Genomic DNA, 14,450 nt, shown 5'->3' on the forward strand with positions numbered 1-14,450 from the left:
GGTCCTCTTTTTCCTGTAGTCCACAATCATCTCCTTTGTCTTGATCACATTGAGGGAGAGGTTGTTATCCTGGCACCACACGGCCAGGTCTCTGACCTCATCCCTATAGGCTGCCTCATCGTTGTCGGTGATCAGGCCTACCACTGTTGTGTCGGCAGCAAACTTAATGATGGTGTTGGAGTCGTGCCTGGCCATGCAGTCATGGGTGAACAATAAGTACAGGAGGGGACTGAGCACGCTCCCGAGGGGCCCCCGTGTTGAGGATCAGCGTGGCAGATGTGTAGTTACCTACCCTTACCACCTGGGGGCGGCCCGTCAGGAAGTCCAGGATCCAGTTGCAGAGGGAGGTGGTTAGTCCCAGGGTCCTGAGCTTAGTGATGAGCTTTGAGGGCACTATGGTATTGAACGCTGAGCTGTAGTCAATGAATAGCATTCTCACGTAGGTGTTTATTTTGTCCAGGTGGGAAAGGGCAGTGTGAAGTGCAATAGAGATTGCATAATCTGTGGATCTGTTGGGGCGGTATGCAAATTGGGAGTGGGTTTAGGGTTTCTGGGATAATGGTGTTGATGTGAGCCATGACCAGCCTTTCAAAGCACTTCATGGCTACAGACGTGAGTGCAATGGGTCGGTAGTCATTTTAGGCAGGTTACCTTAGTGTTCTTGGGCACAGGGACTATGGTGGTCTGCTTGAAACATGTTGGTATTACAGACTCAGTCAGGGACAGGTTGAAAATGTCAGTGAGGAAACTTGCCAGTTGGTCAGCGCATGCTCGGAGTACACGTCATGGTATTCTGTCTGGCCCTGCGGCCTTGTGGACGTTGACCTGTTTAAAAGGTCTTACTCACATCGGCTACGGAGAGCGTGACCACACAGTCGTCCGGAACAGATGATGATCTCATGCATGCTTCAGTGTTGCTTGCCTAAAAGCGAGCATAGAAGTAATTTAGCTTGTCTGGTAGGCTTGTGTCACTGGGCAGCTTGCTGCTGTGCTTCCCTTTGTAGTACATAATAGTTTGCAAGCCCTGCCACATCCGACAAGCGTCAGAGCCGGTGTAGTACGATTCAATCTTAGTCCTGTATTGACGCTTTGCCTGTTTGATGGTTCGTTGGAGGGCATAGCGGGATTTCTTATAAGCGTCCGGGTTAGAGTCCCACTCACTCAATGCGGATGTTGCCTGTAATCCATGGCTTCTGGTATGTACGTACGGTCACGGTGGGGACGACGTCATCGATGCACTTATTGATGAAGCCAGTGACTGATGTGGTGTACTCCTCAATGCCATCGGAAGAATCCCGGAACATATTCTAGTCTGTGCTAGCAAAACAGTTGCTAATGGCCTTATACAGCTTGTTGAGTGCGGTCTAAGTGCCAGCATCGGTTTGTGGTGGTAAATAGACAGCTACGAAAAATATAGATAAACTCTCTTGGTAAATAGTGTGGTCTACAGCTTATCATGAGATACTCTACCTCAGATTAGATTTTGTGCACCAGCTGTTATTTACAAAATATACACAGACCGCCACCCCTTGTCTTATACACACACAGTACCAGTCAAAAGTTGACACACCTACTCATTCAAGGGTGTTTCTTTATTTGTACTATTTTCTACATTGTACAATAAGTGAAGACTTCAAAACTATGAAATAACACATAAGGAATCATGTAGTACCAAAAAAAGTGTTAAACAAATCAAAAATATATTTTATATTTGAGATTCTTCTTGATGACAGCTTTGCACACTCTTGGCATTCTCTCAACCAGCTTCATGAGGAATGCTTTTCCATCAGTCTTGAAGGAATTCCCACATATTCTGAGCACTTGTTGACTGCTTTTGCTTCACTCTGCAGTCCAACTCATCCCAAACCATCTCAATTGGGTTGAGGTCGGGTGATTGTGGAGGCCAGGTCATCTGATGGAGCACTCCATCATTCTCCTTGGTCAAATAGCCCTTACACAGCCTGAAGGTGAGTTTTGGGTAATGTTGAAAAACAAATGATAATCCCACTAAGCGCAAACCAGATGAGATGGCGTATCGCTGCAGAATGCTGTGGTAGCCATGCTGGTTAAGTGTGCCTTGAATTCTAAATAAATAACAGACAGTGTCACCAGCAAAGCACCCCCACACCTCCTCCTCCATGCTTCACGGTGGGAACCACACATGCGGAGATTATCCGTTCACCTACTCTGCGTCTCACAAAGACACGGCGGTTGGAACCAAAAATCTCAAATTTGGACTCATCAGACCAAAGGACAGATTTCCAACGGTCTAATGTCCATTGCTCGTGTTTCTTGGCCCAAGCAAGTCTCTTCTTCTTATCGGTGTCCTTTAGTAGTGGTTTCTTTGCAGCAATTCAACCATGAAGGCCTGATATAACATCTGAACAGTAGATGTTGAGATGTCTCTGTTACTTGAACTCAGTGAAGCATTTATTTAGGCTGCAATCTGAGGTGCAGTTAACTCTAATGAACTTACCCTCTGCAGCAGAGGTAACTCTGGGTCTTCCTTTCCTGTGTAGGTCCTCATGAGAGCCAGTTTCATCATAGCGCTTAATGGATTTTGTGACTTCCCTTGAAGAAACTTTAAAAGTTCTTGAAATGTTCCGGGTTGACTGACCTTCATGTCTTAAAGTAATGATGGACTGATGTTTCTCTTTGCTTATTTGAGCTGTTCTTGCCATAATATGGACTTGGTCTTTTACCAAATAGGCCTATCTTCTGTATACCACCCCTACCTTGTCACAACACAACTGATTGGCTCAAACGCATTAAGGAAAGAAATTCCACAAATTAACAAGGCACACCTGTTAATTAAAATGCATTCCAGGTGACTACCTCATGAAGCTGGTTGAGAGAATGCCAAGAGTGTGCAAAGCTGTCATCAAGGCAAAGGGTGGCTACTTTGAAGAATCTGAAATATAACATATATTTTGATTTGTTTAACACTTTTTTGGTTACTACATGATTTCATATGTGTTATGTCATAGTTCTGATGTCTCCACTATTATTCTACAATGTAGAAAATAGTAAAAATAAAGAAATGAGTAGGTGTGTCCAAAGTTTTGACTGGTACTGTACACACACACCAACCGACTGGCTTCACTCTTACCGTAGGCCTGTTGTCTAAGGGCAATTCCACGATAACGGAATTACGCTGAGATTCCGATTTATCACTTTAAAAAATGTATGCCATATAGTTGTATGTTTTGTTAAACTTGGAAATCAATGTTTTTTTGTTTGGTATACATTTTAAAGTGAAAAATCTGATTGTCAGCGTAATTCCATTACCACAGAGTTTCCCCTAATATAATCTCACCTACTCACTGATAACAACCATTCCACTAGACTGCACTGGCCATTGTGTGCAAACTCCTCTGAACAACCAGCGGGTTCTTCTTTATCAAAGCATCAAAGCTTTCCGAGTCACCAGAAAAAACAAAAGTCTACCACTCTGAAAAAAAAGATGATTCAATCTCTTGGGAAAAAAGCTTCTCTACGTGAATGTTTTCCTAGTAAGGCCTCATTATTGAATGTGTGCATTGTAAGCGAGGGCTCACCCATTTGGCTCCGGTTTGCCTTTGAAATCATTGGGTAGACGTTATTTTGGTTTATTTACATATTTTGACATCAACCAGATGTAGAGATATGGAGGGGGAGGGGAGACTCATTCGAAAAGAAAACACCTCCTGGCCCATTGACGATCCTCACACACACGAGCACTCGCACATGCACACACAATTTCCAATAGCTACGTAGCTATAGAGTTCCAGCTGTGCCACAGATGTGTCCTTCACAACTAAACTGACCTACGCACTTGTCTCCCCTTCAGCTGGTGAGCTGTTGTTTAACAGGGGGCTCAAAATAGGGTAGATAATTAAATACCCCATATAGCACAATGCTTGAGTCATACAAATTAAGAATGTCCTAACAGTAGTACTGGATGTTGGTTTGGTCATACAGCACCTAAAAACACAACATCAGGTGATTTCAGTCTTCAGAGCCATGAAATAGCCTACCATGTAAAGCCAAACAAAAACATACAACTACAATAAACGTGCAACACAACTAATTCCTGAACAGTATCCTACTATTTAAAACAACTTGGCTTGTTTGCATGCTTCTTTTACTTAGATGGCTAATGGTCCTTTTGTCATGTCTGGAGTGAGGTCAGGTTGCAGTCGTACTAGTAGGCTGGGACTTCACCCTTGTGGTCGTGGTGGTCGTGGCTCTGTAGACACGGCACACAAACAGCTCTTTGTCCTGCACAGTGTCACATGGAACGCGAGGGATACAGAACACAAGGTATGACCGTTTTCAGCATTTCCCGACTAAATTACAGCCAAAAACACACACTTGAAGAAAATAAAAACGGGGGAGGGGGGAAAGCAACTAGGCACCTCAATTCTGAACAGTGCACTACAAAATACACATCAGTCCAACTAATAGCCACACTGAAACTGAATGTCAGTTTAATTATGCATTATATGTATGTCCTGGGGCTAGTCATCATTAGCTATAGTTCTGATGCACAGATGTTTGACTATCTGCCACTGTAGACTAAATACGAATATGGATTTTGAAGCAGGACCTGAAAGCTTGGCATGACTGAATACAAATAAGACAGAGACAATCATCTCTGAAGTTAGACTAGGCTGTTTAGTGAACTAGGCTGCTGGCCAAAGCATCCCTGCACTCAGGATGACCTTCGCCTTGTACCGTTAGGAAGTCCTTCCTGTCACGTGCTTGAGAAATGTCTTCCTTTCAGTCACACTGTCTGCCGTTTTCCCAGCTACAATTCAGAGCTCTACGCTGATTTTTTTATTTTTACAAGGAGCACCTACGTGTGCACCTAAGTCGAAAAATGTAGGCTCACACAAAGAAATTTAGAAGCACAACGAAAAATATTTGAGGTATTAAAGCTAGAATCCTTAATTTTTCTAGGCGCACTGGTGCTCCTAAATTAAAAATACAGGTCGCACAGCAAAATATTTAGGCACATATGCGAGTAAAATGGTTGCACTGTAGAGCCCTGCTACTACTGGTATGTGACGCAAGCCAAAGATCTTGACAAAGAGGTTTTTAGCGGAAACAGAAAGCACATTATTCCAGTCAGGAATTCCATAGACTACTGTAAATGCAAATATGTGTATAAGAATTCAACAACAACAAGTGCAATGAATGAAACAAAGAGTCTTCACATTAAAATGTCAAGTACAAGAATCATGTCTACTCCAGCAATGCCCCAACTGCTTCACAACATTTGTGTTTAACAAAGAGTCGCGCCCAGGAGCTGTCCCACCACTCAAAATACGCCACCGCAGGAGTAGTCCTCCAGAAGTATGTATGGAATGTCAACGTGTAGGAAAAGTAGGTCTGAATGGTGGAGTATGGCCTCAGGACAAAATCTAGTAGAATGGGTGCAGCTGAAGGAAGGGTTTTTTAAGCTAGATGCATGACATCTATTACTTTACGTAGCTAGGATATCTAGGTCTGTCAAATAACTCAGTTGAACACTGGATGAAGGAGCTGTAGGCTAAAATACTTTGCTCTCTGCTCTTCACAACAAACTAGGACCAACCCATGCTATATCAATGAACTTCACCTCCTCTGCTGGAACTGACTCAACTCTGGCTGAGGAACAAACAACTGACAGGACACACTGCCTGAGGAAATGAAAAATGTCAACAAAACTATTCTGCACATAATGCAGATATAGATTAATGGATATTTCCTTGAAAAACCTTTTAAAAGGACAGACACCCAGTTGATTGTTTCCTTGGTACTAGGTTGGAGGGCACAATTTTGTTAATATAAAGCTGTCACTATAGCTCTTGGAAGTCTGGCCTTTCGGCTGTACCTGGCTTGAACAACAACTTTCAGCTGGACTTGGGGTGAAAAGTATGTTGTCTTGCAGCACTGATACAGATTTCAAACGATTATCCTTGCCTGATAATGTTGCAGTCATTGGACACAAAACGGTATAATACAGTCAAATACATGTGACTGCATGCTATCCTTAGGACATTTGTCTGGGGGGAAAAATAGAATCTACTATACAGTAATTGGTCTGAGTGCAGCAGACTGAACCAAGGTCTTTGAGAGTAAATCCTTTGTTATGCTTTCAGTCCCCCCCCCCCCTCCCAAAGACACCCAATACACAGAGCGATAGCCAAGAGCAAGGACACAGACAATATCTCAGGAAGGAGCGCTCTTTCCTGGACAATTTAAGACTACAGAGTAATACCAATAAAACTAAGAGCCCTTAAATAAAAGGACACAATGAATGAATTTGGCATGAGCTCTAGATCAACTATTTTTATTAACCATTGCAACTGTGATGTTTTCGTTGTTGAACTATCTTGTGAACGTGTCCTTGTCTCTCACAATTGCAAGAATGAATCACCCCCTTTATGAATAGGCCTAACTTACAGTTAATGAAACTACCTGGAGGTAACGTTGACCTACCTACCTGAGGTGTACATACAGTGGCGGCTCCTGAAAAAATTCTCAGGAGGGGCAATTTTTCTGATGATTTAGGTGACCTACACACATTTAAAAAAAGATATGTCCAGCAACAACATGAAGACAGGGGCAGCATATAAGTCAATACCAGAAGCATTTATTGACTGATCTCAAAAGTGTTGGCTTACCAGGGTTGGTGGAGCCCTCAGTTTCATCTTTGCCTCGCAAAGCTAACTCAAACACTCCGCAAAACTTCACACACTGGATTAGCCGGCTGAGGATGTGGCGGTTCTTGCTAATGTCGTAGTAAATATATTTGTTATAGTGAATATGGAATATGATATGTTGAGTAAAATGTTGTGCTAAGATCTATTTAGGTCAGGAGCTGGTTATAAATTCTGTTCCTATCCAATAACAATGGACAAAAGGGTCCTATCTTGTCAGCCTTGTCAGCAGGTGGCCAAGGACAACACCCACGCCATAGGCCTCTCAGTTCTTCCAACTCACGAGTTCTTGCTCTGAGGACACACACACACACAAACACACACACACACACATCATCACTGTTAAACACACACACACACACACACATCATCACTGTTAAACACACACACACACACACAAAAATCCCCTCTCTTAGGCTGAACATTTGAAGACAGAGAACCCGACTCAGAGCCAATGCAACAGTGACAGTAGCCTGCAGGGGACCTCGCCCAACTCATCAGGACCAATCAGAAGATCAGAACTACTAGATTGAACCTACTTCATTTATTGCATAAAATGTCTGCACACAATGTTTCGGGGCTCTCTTCAGATAATAATAATAATAATAATAATAATAATAATAATATGCCATTTAGCAGACGCTTTTATCCAAAGCGACTTACAGTCATGCGTGCATACATTTTTGTGTATGGGTGGTCCCGGGGATCGAACCCACTACCTTGGCGTTACAAGCACCATGCTCTACCAGCTGAGCTACAGAAAGTGGATACTCATGGATGCGCATTGCAATTGTAAAATGTCAACACAATTGGAGACACCACGTCATTTTTGGAGACATGTTATTGACAGTAAACTATTGTAGATGCGACTGCTAACTAACTAAAACATTTTAGCTGGCTAGCTAATCATCTTAGCTAAATGTGGGGCAAACAATTCAGTTATTTACCGTTAATTTGAGGGATTGGGGTGAAAGAAATCGAGTTACATAGTGATACTTTACGATATACTGTATTGACAATATCGCAATATTTTAGCGCTAGTTGGCTGTACCTGCACCAAAACACCATTATTGTTCCTTCATAGCTTGTTCTCAATCTTTTCACATTGGGAGCCAATTTGTTTTCAGCACTTTTATTTCCATGACTGATCAAAACTCGTTCTCATGGCTTTCTGATCCCTCTGCAACAGACATATGGTGCGCAATAAAATCACAGTATCGAATCGCAATACGTATAGAATCATGAGACTCGCAATGCTGATGCATATATCTTATCGTGAGGTTCCTGGCAATTCCCAGCCCAAGTTCATTTGCCACAACAAATCTCTTCGCTAGCAAACGCGATGTCTTCTCCAAAACGGCAATGTGTCTCCAGCAATGTTTACTTTTTTGACGTTCTATGGCATCTCCACTTTCCAAGCATATATGACCACATGTAATATTTTGGTAAGTGATGCAAATAGTGAACTATGTAGGGCCAGGATGTAAAATATATGTAGCTGCAGCAATTTCTCTTATCTGATATGGTAAGTAATGGGGCTTAATTTATAGCTCCCTAAGAGTTTGACGAACGGGTCCGTGAACGCGATTCCAGATATATTTACCTCTGAATAAACTGCCTTTATTACACCATATCCACATCCAGTAAACTTGTGATTATCAACACTAACCTCATCGTTGTGGCGGCGGACAGCTAGCCTGTATCCCTCGTCATCCAGTTGAGTGAGTGGCAATGTCTTTTTTCGTTCGTACCAATTTTTGGAAAATCCTCGGGTGTAGGACTTTCCGCCTTTAGTAGAAACCTGTTGAATTATTAAATTTGGTCTGGGAGGTCCTAATTGTTTCGTTGCCAATTTATCTTAATTTGTTCGCCGACAAAAAGGAACTTCTTTCAAACAATCCACTCTTTTCTCAGTTACGTTCATGGTTACGTAACGTATGACGAAAGCGCGTAAGTGCAAGCCCACAGACACCCATTGAGATTGTATTGAAGGCTCTGAAATTTGAAAAAAATAGATTTTACATGGGAGTCTATGACAGAAGTTCTGGGCGATTTTCAATCTGACTGAAATCGCCCCAAAAGGGGGTGGAGCCATTTGAAGCACGACTTTAGCCTGATTCGACATTTAGTGGCAGTGTGGCACTGTGGCAGATCAGACGTATAGATTACAACACTGATAACTACTGTTGCCGTGATATAATTGATTAGAAAAAAAATCCCTTCCTTTTCCCGTTTGGCAGTGCGTCGCCCATATCGCCCTATTGAACAGGCCGTCCCTGTGTACATACCATATGTAAAAACTTCAGTGGCATGCAACACTTTTTAATATTTGTGATGTTATTGCTCATTGCTACACTGTAACCATAATCAAGAGTTGTGGTAAAGGTGAAAATGTATTCATTGTATCACAATGTTGCCCATTCATTGTTTTTTTGACCATGTCAAAGTTGCGGTCTCATCAACTGATTACTGACAGCTGTGCACAGCAGTATCGTAAGTCAATGAGGAAAATAACTGTCCAAGAAAGTTGGTCTCAAATGTTTTCCATTGTTTTTCTATTTAATTTCATAGTAAAACTACTGTTATTGACCATGAATAACCCAATGGCGCAGACTAAATTTAACCCATACAAACAATACAATTGACGGTCAAAGTCTAAAAACTGGTGCGATATAACTGGAATACACATTTTCACATTTAAAACAACGTACCCAATTCAAGAGGAATAACTTCACACGTGGACTCCTTGAAGGGCGACCTTTCCGCTATTCCAAAAGTTCACTTTTCAGTGCTCTCTCGAGCGGTATGCAACACCTTTCGATAGAGCTGCATAACGAATTCCCAATTTCCAGAAGTTTGCGATATATCGCACTGCGCATGCGCCAACCAAGGCCAATCACAGACTACTACATAGCGTTTGCTATTCAATCCAATTTCAACCCCGTGTATGCTAAATTATTTTTGGATTTGAAGACGATTGGTTTTCACTTTGGAGGGGATAAAATAACTAATTGAAAACTGGCCATTATACATGAGACAAATAACATATATATGTGTGTAATATATATTTTATTTTATGAATATCATTCATATTGAATACCATATCATACTGATATGATTATTATTTTGCTTCCTCCACCAAACTGTCTGAAAACTGATGATTAACAGATTATGTCCGTCAGGTTTTTCACAACAGCTGTACGGTATGAATGTTGCTCCTCATTTCATTATTTTAGGTTCTGATCATGATGTTCTCTAGGCAACGTACCTTAGCTTGGTGGGCATTCTGCTGTAGGCTGATTTGATGGACTGTCTAAGGGCACTTCAGTAATCAGTACAATGAGTTTAGAGTTAGGAAATGATGGAAACTGAGTGCACTCTGAAGAAAATAACAGTGGTCAACAGGCAAATTGACACAGGATATAATCCTAGTTGTATCAAAGGAGAAGATACTAATAAACCAACAGCTAGTTGAGCATACCTTTGCTTAGCTTACTAAACTCCACTCTGTGGTGAAGGAAGTTTCTGATGACTCCACCAACGGAGTGGAGCAAAGACCAGGCTTTGTGGAGTCTAGCTCCGACTAATCTAGTCCACAAACCTTTGCTGGGCATAAAATCAATTCTGACTGCCACCCCTGGAGTAAAGCTAAATGTCTCTCTCTAGTGGTTTTAACGGTCACAGTGCATAATTGAAACTGTCAACATAGCCAGCAGCACTGCAAAAACAACACATTCCTGAAATAACTAATTCCTTGTGGCTATCACCTTGGCAAATGGGTGGATCCAGCAATTAATTTCCTGTCAACTCTATCATTCACTGATTACACATCCTCATGGAAGATTCCACCAAGTCTGGAGGAATGTGAACATATTTTTGTTTATATCTCTTTCTGGAAAATCACCACTTGAATGAACTTTCATTTTCCGGAGGTTACAGTCACAGGTTCAATAGATAAAGCATTTAATTATTATAACGAAAGTAGGCAACGTAATTGAATCAGCTGCTGATATTCACTGGCATTAGGCTTACATGTTGTTTCAGATATGCATGGTCTTAGTTCTCTGTTTGCAACCTTTTGCAAAAAAAAAACGCTCTGGAACAGGTAAGTCCTGGGTTGGAGCAAAAGCCTGCACATCCAGTAGCTATCTGAGAACGGATGATAATGGAGCTCTGATTGACAGAGGAGACAAAATAACCAGCAGGTGGAGCTGGAGCAGTTCTTAGGGCTAGATCTGGAAGGAAATGAGTAATCTGGTCTTGACTGAGATATGATGAATATGCTATAATTACCTAATGACAGGCAGGTGATAATGGGACATATGTCACTGTACTTGCTCTTCACAGGACTACATGGAATTACTGTAAGTATGGCATTACAATATTTTCTACCTCATTGATTGAACCACATTCAGCATGTCCTTATTACCTCTGAGACCAGTTGATTTATCATACTTCAAGGTCTGTGTGCTCTGATTGCACAGTGCTAAGAGAAGTATGCAGCATTGAACTAGCTCTCACAGTGTGCTGTAGCTTTACCCTTTATACTGTACAGTCTGTGGTTCTACCCCACAGTGTACAAAAAAACATCTAGTGCCCATGCCCTCCCACAGCTGTGTGTTATGTGACTGGAGACCTTGCCGTTTGCAGCGAGACACACTGTGAGCCACACTGGCCATTAAGTCAATAGACTACTTACAACAACAACAGGACAGAATAACATGTTCTAGAACTTCACATTTTGCCCAAAAGGCAGCCATTATGCTGTTGCCATGCTAACATACCAGAGCAACTAAACTCTCAAATAGACTTCACTCTTACAGTGGGGAAAAAAAGTATTTAGTCAGCCACCAATTGTGCAAGTTCTCCCACTTAAAAAGATGAGAGAGGCCTGTAATTTTCATCATAGGTACACGTCAACTATGACAGACAAATTGAGGAAAAAAAATCCAGAAAATCACGTTGTAGGATTTTTAATGAATTTATTTGCAAATTATGGTGGAAAATAAGTATTTGATCACCTACAAACAAGCAAGATTTCTGGCTCTCACAGACCTGTAACTTCTTCTTTAAGAGGCTCCTCTGTCCTCCTCTCATTACCTGTATTAATGGCACCTGTTTGAACTTGTTATCAGTATAAAAGACACCTGTCCACAACCTCAAACAGTCACACTCCAAACTCCACTATGGCCAAGACCAAAGAGCTGTCAAAGGACACCAGAAACAAAATTGTAGACCTGCACCAGGCTGGGAAGACTGAATCTGCAATAGGTAAGCAGCTTGGTTTGAAGAAATCAACTGTGGGAGCAATTATTAGGAAATGGAAGACATACAAGACCACTGATGATCTCCCTCGATCTGGGGCTCCACGCAAGATCTCACCCTGTGGGGTCAAAATGATCACAAGAACGGTGAGCAAAAATCCCAGAACCACACGGGGGGACCTAGTGAATGACCTGCAGAGAGCTGGACCAAAGTAACAAAGCCTACCATCAGTAACACACTACGCCGCCAGGGACTCAAATCCTGCAGTGCGAGACGTGTCCCCCTGCTTAAGCCAGTACATGTCCAGGCCCGTCTGAAGTTTGCTAGAGTGCATTTGTATGATCCAGAAGAGGATTGGGAGAATGTCATATGGTCAGATGAAACCAAAATATAACTTTTTGGTAAAAACTCAACTCGTCGTGTTTGGAGGACAAAGAATGCTGAGTTGCATCCAAAGAACACCATACCTACTGTGAAGCATGGGGTGGAAACATCATGCTTTGGGGCTGTTTTTCTGCAAAGGGACCAGGACGACTAATCCGTGTAAAGGAAAGAATGAATGGGGCCATGTATCGTGAGATTTTGAGTGAAAACCTCCTTCCATCAGCAAGGGCATTGAAGATGAAACGTGGCTGGGTCTTTCAGCATGACAATGATCCCAAACACACCGCCCGGGCAACGAAGGAGTGGCTTCGTAAGAAGCATTTCAAGGTCCTGGAGTGGCCTAGCCAGTCTCCAGACCTGAACCCAATAGAACATCTTTGGAGGGAGTTGAAAGTCCGTGTTGCCCAGCGACAGCCCCAAAACATCACTGCTCTAGAGGAGATCTGCATGGAGGAATGGGCCAAAATTCCAGCAACAGTGTGTGAAAACCTTGTGAAGACTTACAGAAAACGTTTGACCTGTTTCATTGCCAACAAGGGGTATATAACAAAGTATTGAGAAACTTTTGTTATTGACCAAATACTTATTTTCCACCATAATTTGCAAATAAATTCATTAAACAAGATGGCGTATTGAATAGAAATCGGTACAAAACACCTCAAGATAAAAACATAATATTCAAAATCAGTAAGTTAGACTAAATATTAGCATTTCATATATTCGCAGTTAATATAATTCAATCTGGATAATAACAGAAATAAGATCATAAGGCTAGAGAAATATATCGACAAATATTACTACAACAAGCAACACCCAAACATGACTGAAGACAAGCGTGGAGAGCCGATCCCCAAAAGAAAACGCGACTCATCGACAGATACAGATGATATATGCTTTTCACCACTGGGTATGGTAAGTGTGGAAAGCGACCTGTTGAAGTCGATAAATGACAAATTGGGCATATTAGAATTGGTCAGTAAAGACGTAAAAGAGTTGAAAGCGAGTCTTCAAATGAGTGACGAAAAAGCTTTGGTAATGGAGAAAGAAACCAAAGAAATAAAAGTGACAGTCTCTAAAATGGAAACGGACGTTAGGGAATTAAAAAAGGAGAACAATCTTCTGAGAGAAGCCTTACTAGACATCCAAACTAGATCGATGAGGGAAAATCTAGTACTTACGGGTATTCAGGAAAAGGAGGGAGAAATAACAGAGAATATTATGAAGGACTTCCTGCATACAGCGCTACAAATCCCACTCGAGGCTGTCGATAAAATCCAACTAGAACGTGTACATCGTTTCGGAAAAAGAGGACAGAAATATGAGCGCCCAATCGTTGCCAAATTTGCTTTTTTTAAGGACAAAGCTATGGTGAAAAGCCTGGGAAAAAGACTTGCTGGCACGAAAATAGGCATGAATGATCAGTTCCCGAAGGAGATTGTAGAAAGGCGCAAAGTTCTGTATCCAATCTTCAAGGAAAACAGATTAAAAGGGAAACGTGTTGCACTAGTGGTGGATAAATTATATATTGACAACCAAATGTTCAGAGACACAAAGACTACTCCATGGCTATTCTAAAAGTTGTAATAGAGGAGTCAAATATTGGAGCACCTGATACTAGCAATGATAGGGATTGTAATATTAAATAACATTTATAGTAAGTATAGTATTTTATAAATGGATAAAACGATATAACAAGCAGAATAATACATCTTTATATACAAATAATTAGAACATGGATTTTTTGGCGGGAGATTGTTGTTTTGGCGGATGGTTGTTGTGGTTGGTCCTGTGTTCTCTCTGGCGTCCTTTCCCCCTTGCAGCAGATGTGGATGCGGGTGCGTTTGCACGCTCGGCCCATTTCTTCCGCAGTCAACCATGTGGTGTGCATTTTTGTATTTGAAAAGGTACGGCGTTAAGTGAGTGAGAGGGGAAATGGTTGCATATCCCAGAGCCGACCGGGGGTCTATGAACAGGGGTAGTGAGAGAGAGAGCTTTCAATTTTGTGTAGATGAGGGATATACATTTTTAAATATAGTATACATCTAATCTAATTATTCATTGTCCTATCATGATGGAAAGATCCCTAACCCTATAACCTGGACACCCACCTGAGCG

At 41.7% G+C, this 14,450-nt stretch overlaps 1 protein-coding gene across 2 annotated transcripts in view; it reads right to left on the reverse strand.

Moving 5' to 3' along the window:
• LOC311140314 (liprin-beta-1-like) overlaps positions 1–9,522 on the reverse strand; it is a 40,981-nt gene extending 31,459 nt beyond the window's left edge. For both annotated transcript variants that reach the window (XM_084175321.1, XM_084175320.1), the window contains exon 1: positions 9,398–9,522. The gene's annotated coding sequence lies outside the window, so the exon portion shown is untranslated. The remainder of the gene's footprint in view (positions 1–9,397) is intronic.
• Positions 9,523–14,450: the final 4,928 nt, after the last annotated feature.

Source organism: Coregonus lavaretus (assembly GCF_964263955.1).
Source record: "Coregonus lavaretus genome assembly, chromosome: 13".
In the NCBI taxonomy this organism is placed as follows: Eukaryota; Metazoa; Chordata; class Actinopteri; order Salmoniformes; family Salmonidae; genus Coregonus; species Coregonus lavaretus.